Here is a 6376-nt window from a genome sequence, read left to right as displayed (position 1 = left end):
ACGCCTTCGGGCAATTGACTTCTGGCCGATCCCGCTTTGTGCGGTTGCTGAATGCGAAGAATACTTGAACGGAAGCTACTGACACACCCAGAGGACCCGAGTAAGACTTATTTCACTGGAGCAGGAGTCTAAATGTGCTTTTGTGGGCAACCTTACGGTCAGTTCTAACGGGAGCCAGGCCCCACAAAGGTAGGCTTATTCCTCTGGAGAAGGAGTCTTTAAAAGTGCTCTGTCGGATGTACCGCCACGTGTGGAAGGAAGCTGTTGTAACCCAAGGACAAAAGTAGGCTTTTTCCATTAGATTGGGAGTCTAATATGCTCTTGGCGGCTGTCACACGGCCAGTATTAGCGAGAGCTAGACACCACAAGAATAGGCTTATTCCAGCGGAACAGAAGTCTAAAATACTTGGTCGGGTGTATCTTTCCTATCCTTTGTTAGAACGCTGTGTTAGTTGTGTCCAACACTTTCCGGCTTTTTACTCGGTCAATTTCCTGGTTGATCCTGCCAGTAGTCATATGCTTGTCTCAAAGATTAAGCCATACATGTCTCAGTACAAGCCAAAACAAGGTGAAACAGCGAATGGCTCATTAAATCAGTTATGGTTCCTTAGATCGTACCTATCCTACTTGGATAACTGTGGTAATTCTAGGGCTAATACTGTACATGCAACTAGAATCCCGCCCAGCAATGGAAGGGATGCTTTTATTAGATTAAAACCAATCGATCGGTTCGTCCGTCCGAAACCTTGGTGACTCTGGATAACTTTGGGCTGATCGCACGGTCTCTGTACCGGCGACGCATCTTTAAAATGTCTGCCTTATCAACTGCCGATGGTAGGTTCTGCGCCTACCATGGTTGTTACGGGTAACGAAGAATCAGGGTTCGATTCCGGAGAGGGAGCCTGAGAAACGGCTACCACATCCAAGGAAGGCAGCAGGCGCGCAAATTACCCACTCCCGGCACGGGGAGGTAGTGACGAAAAATAACGATACAGGACTCAACCAAAGCCCCGTAGTCGGAATGAATACACTTTAAATCCTTTAATGAGAATCTATCGGAGGGCAAGTCTGGTGCCAGCCGCTGCGGTATTTCCAGCTCCGATAGCGTATATTAAAGTTGTTGCGGTTAAAAAGCTCGTAGTTGGATCTGGGTCTCGGACGATCGGTTCGCCGCCCGGCGTTTAACTGATCGTTCCGGACGTCCTGCCGGTTTTTCCTTTCTCGGTGCTCTTCTTTGAGTGTCTTGATTGGCCGGCACGTTTACTTTGAACAAATTAGAGTGCTCAAAGCAGGCCATGTCTCCTGAATGTTCGGTGCATGGAATAATGGAATAGGACCTCGGTTCTATTTTGTTGGTTTTCGGAACTTGAGGTAATGATTAATAGGGACAGATGGGGGCATTAGTATTGCGACGTTAGAGGTGAAACTAGCACTTTCTTATACCGAAGATGACTATTTTTTCAAGTTTAAGGGCGGATTCTCAAACTACGCATCAGAACAAAAATCACCTCGGAATTTCAACGTCCTAGACACAACCATTACAAATTTCACATTTTTTCGATGTGTGCCGCCAAACCAAAACTAATTTTAATACTCCTTTTTCTAACATAAATTATGTCCTTATCTTCACTGTCTGAGAAAATATGACGTTTCTATGATCTGCAGAACTACTCTTAAAACCAGCATTTCGAAACGACGAAAAATTTCGACACTTCATTTACATGGAAAATATCGCCTTTTTCATGATAACGGAATTTTCCCATTACTCACATCACAGGACGAACAGGTATGCAAAATTTGGTATTTGTATGTTTTGCGGAAGTATGCAAACAATTAAGTGTGTTTCCGACTTTAGAGGCATATAATTCCACAGATGCCGGCCCGCAAGGTACCAGTCTTATCTGACCAGTAAGTAGGAAATCAAAAATCTAAGGAATTCGGTAGTGTAGGGGAGTGACGTGAGCCTACTGGGCAGGAGACTTGGTTTCGATTCGCAACAATTTTTTTCTCAATTTTTCTTTCTTTGAGAGTTTATTTTGATAGCATAGGTGATTGCCAATAAGCTTGACTCTATAATGCATCGCATTTCATTCCAACTGGTTCTACACGCACACAAACTACTGAACCGAAAGGAGCACTTTTCCACGTATCTCATATAGTATAACTATATACGCTGCCGACGGGACAATTGTCAAAAGGTACGTATATATATATATACGTGTGTGTGTGTATTTCCTTAAAATTTATAATCATATACTCTCTCAGTTGTTGTATAGACATGAAATTGGTATAGGCATGTGTCTAAACGACTAGTATATAAAAGGGAGATTGTGTGCAATTATTTCCGGTTTGAAGCACACATTATTCCACAGAGTTGGAAAGAAAATAAAACTACTCTAATTCCGAAGAAAGAAGATATTACCCAAGCTAAGAACTGGAGGCCGATTACAATAAGTCCCTTGTTTCATAGGATATTTAGTGCCATTCTAGATGAAAGATTGCGTAAAGCAATTGGATACAATACGAGACAAAAAAAGTTCACAAAGAATGAGGGTACTCCCAAGAACTGTCTCTGTTTAATCAGATTTTATACAACAGTAAAAGACAGGATGGAGTAGCAGTTTTGGGAATCGATATTTCTAAAGCGTTTGATACGGTCCCCCATAAAGCCATTACAGATGTATTAAAGGCTAGAGGATATCCCGATCAGATCGTGAAGATCATTGATGACATGTGCACTGAAGTAACAACGGTCATAAAAGGAGAAAAAATATTCACTTACAACGAAAAACAGGTATAAAACAGGGTGACTCTTTGAGTTCTTTTCTTTTTAACCTTGTCTTTGACGATTTAATTAATAAGTTACAACAGAGTGAGACTGGTCACAGGGTAAACAATGAGAGTATATCCGTATTGGCTTATGCGGATGATAGTTTGGTGCTGGATAAGGACAAACAAGGTCTGCAGAAAAAAATGGATATGATAAATGAATACCTGTGTAAAATGAATATGGAATTGTCCAAAGAAAAATGTTATGCTTTTTTGATTAAAAACCTAAAAAAAGATATGGTATGCTCACAAAATAGATCTATTTGTTGGTGAATGTAAAATCAAAAATCTAGATGTGAATGAACCTTTCCAATACTTAGGTTGTCAGTATACGATAAATGATGGAATTAGTAATAAATACCAACTTGACTTTATTTACAGAGTAATTAGAATAGCTCTTAGTCTGGGACTAAAGCCTAGGCAAAAGTTGGATATAATTTTTTCATATCTTTTGCCTAAATTTTATTATTCCTTGATAAATGGAATTGTGTCCTTATTTTTTTTTTTTTTTTACAGAATTTAGACCAATTCTTAAGAAATACAGTCAAGAAAGTTTTGCATCTAAATCATTTCGTTACTGACGCCGTTCTATACTGTAGAAAGAGAGATGGTGGTCTTGGTTTACCCAAGGTAGTGAATGTTGTTTCATTAGCCATTTTAAAAATGGGATGTAAATGGAAGTACAGTGCGGATTATTTTATTAGAGAACTGTACTATCAAAACAGGGTTGATGTGGTAATGGCTCGTAGAGCCACGGCTCTTGGCCTTAAGTGGCCCATTGCTGTAAAGTTAATAGAAAAATCCAAATTGGAGTTCAAAAAAAAAAAAGATGGAAAGGTGGTCTAATTTGCCTTTTCAAGGGAAAGGTATCAGCTATTTTCAAAATAAGTTTGCCAATTCACCTTTTTTTGACACGAATCTAATGTCCGAATCTACGTTTATAGATCTAATAAAGTTGCGCACGAATACTTTCGGTACAAAAGTTGCTTTGGCTCGGACATCGGATGTGGATAATGTTTTATGTAGACGATGTAAAGTTAAAAATAAAACTCTTGCCCATGTGTTGTGCGAGTGTAGGCAAAATGAAATAGTTGATATTATCTGTGAAAAACTACTGGATAATAATAGTAAAGTAAGCAGAGAACCTGAAGTTGATACAGGTAAAGGGGAATTGTTAAAACCTGATATAGTGGTGATGCAGGGTGATCATGCAGCTATTGTGGATGTTACTGTGAGATTTGAACAAGCAAATTTTAAAAAATTTGAAATAAAAGAAAAAAAGAAACATATGAAAAAATAATTAATGTGGTTAAAAAGAAACTTAAAGTTAAGGAGGTAGTTGTTTACCCGTTAATCTTTGAGGCAAATGCTAGTGCTACATCGTGTAAGGTGCTTAAGGAATTGGGCATATACAGCGATTCGCTGAAAAAAAAACGCTAGCAACGATCAACATCAGAACTAGTGTTGAAATTGCGAATGGGCATCTTGATTACACTTGATCAATAATTTCTTATGTCCTGCCTGGCACTTCAACGTTAGAAGTTTGAGTTTAGAAAATTTGTTCCTCTTTTTCTTTAAAATAAAACTTTTATAGTTAGGAAAAAAGAGGATTATAAATTATTAATATTTTCTTATTTTGTCCTATCTGGTAGCTCAATGTTGTAACTTAGAGAAACGTAAAATTTACAAACTTTATTTTTAATGTTATTTTATAGTTAGGAATAGAGAGAGGATTATAAATTATATTTTTTTCAAGAAAAGAAGGAATTGATTATTCTTTTTAAGAAAAAAATATGACTTTTGTTTTAATTTATGAACGGAAAAAAAGGTTATTGACTAAATTATTGTAATCTACTTAGTAGAGCACAATTGTTTTTTTTATTATTTGTTTGCATGTTTTTAGTAATTTTAATTCTTTTTCTTTTTGTAAGATTGTAACATGTTTGTAGTTAAAGAAAATTTGTAATTACCAAGGTTATTTTGACTGACATGCTTTGCATGGAAAAAATTATGTAAATGTAATACAATCTATTTAGAGGAAGCCTCTTTAACTCAATAAAGGGTTCTTATAGCCAAATGCCTCGTCATCTAATTAGTGACGCGCATGAATTGATTAACGAGATTCCCACTATCCCTATCTACTGAAGTGCGGGGACTACGGACGCATCGCAAAGTACTGCAAAAATACAGCAGTGTGCTCCCACTGCGGAAATAAATCACACGAAAAGAAGAATTGCAGTAAAAAAGAACAAAGAGCAACGTGCATACCGTGTGCACTAAGGAAGAAAACATGCAAGGCAGATAAAATGAAGGACTGCCTCACATACAAACTCATTCTACAACAAACAATTGCAAGAATAGACTATGGCGACTAAGAATATAAAATAGACCGTAGAATAAGAAGAAGAAAATAAAATTAGAAATAAAAGAAGCCTTGGCAAAGAATTGAGAGACCTACAAAGACTAATAGCATACAAATCTAGTATGCGAAACAGAAGAAATACAGGCACCCAAACAGAATCGGACAATTATTACATGGACGCAACCGCACAGGAGTGAAACCTAAATGAAATTTATACAGGTGAAAAACCATAGTGACAGGGAACATGCCGGGCAAGCAGTGACATCTCATACAGGTGAAACCACATATGTCACATCAACCCGGATAAAATTCATAAACAACTGGAAGACGCCCTGAGATTGTCTATACTAGAGGATCAAAAGAAACTCACGATGGCCCTAAGACTACTAGTAAGAAGCCTCCACGAAAAAGGGAAAGCTATCAACTTTCAGCAGATAGAAGTAATCGACAGGATATCCTTAAAGGCCGAAAACATCCCCACGGATCCATTAAAGTTAATGTCATACATTGTAAAAATCTTTGACAGGAGAAATGAAACATTTGATTTAAATGAGGAGTACGGACAATTTGTAAGAATACATGGAAGGACTGTTTACGACCCAACACAAAGGTGGTCTGCATGCTATGCCACAACAAAACAACCGTAGCACAGATAAATGCAAGCAGATCGAAAACGGTCCTCCATGAAATAAGGAAACTAGTGGAAGAACAATAATTATGAACTTTTCGTCAGCAATTATGAACGAAAAGTCGGCAACTATGAGCGTTTTCACGGCAAGTGTGAGGATTTTGACGACTAGTGTGAACCTTCTTACGGCAACTGTGAGCCCAACGTCAGCAATTCTGAACGAAAAGTCGGCAACTATGAGCGTTTTGAAGGAAAGTGTAAGCATTTTGACGGGTTGTGTGTGGATCCTCACGGGAACTTTGGGCATTTTGATCCGATGATTTCTTGCAGCTACTTCGATGAAAAATGTTTCCATACATTCTCGGTAGAGATTTCTCTTCTCTAGTTTCACTGGTTTTCTTTCTGTAGTGAACAAAAAAATGAAAAAAAGAAAAAAAGTAATATCAAATTATCTACTCTCACGGGCGGTGTTCGCACGTCTTGACGTTAAGCGTGGGCTCTGTTGGCCGTCAAATTTTCAACTTTCTACAACAATTTAGAGTCTCTTTTCTTTTAGA

At 37.9% G+C, this 6376-nt stretch overlaps 1 pseudogene; it reads left to right on the top strand.

Moving 5' to 3' along the window:
• Positions 1-492: 492 nt before the first annotated feature.
• On the top strand, positions 493-1113 carry LOC145688632 (small subunit ribosomal RNA; annotated as a pseudogene).
• Positions 1114-6376: the final 5263 nt, after the last annotated feature.

This window comes from Thermobia domestica, chromosome 6, assembly GCF_964235325.1.
Source record: "Thermobia domestica chromosome 6, izTheDome1.hap1.1, whole genome shotgun sequence".
In the NCBI taxonomy this organism is placed as follows: domain Eukaryota; kingdom Metazoa; phylum Arthropoda; class Insecta; order Zygentoma; family Lepismatidae; genus Thermobia; species Thermobia domestica.
The sequence above is the reverse complement of the archived record's forward strand: the minus strand, read 5'-3'. Positions and strand labels throughout refer to the sequence as shown.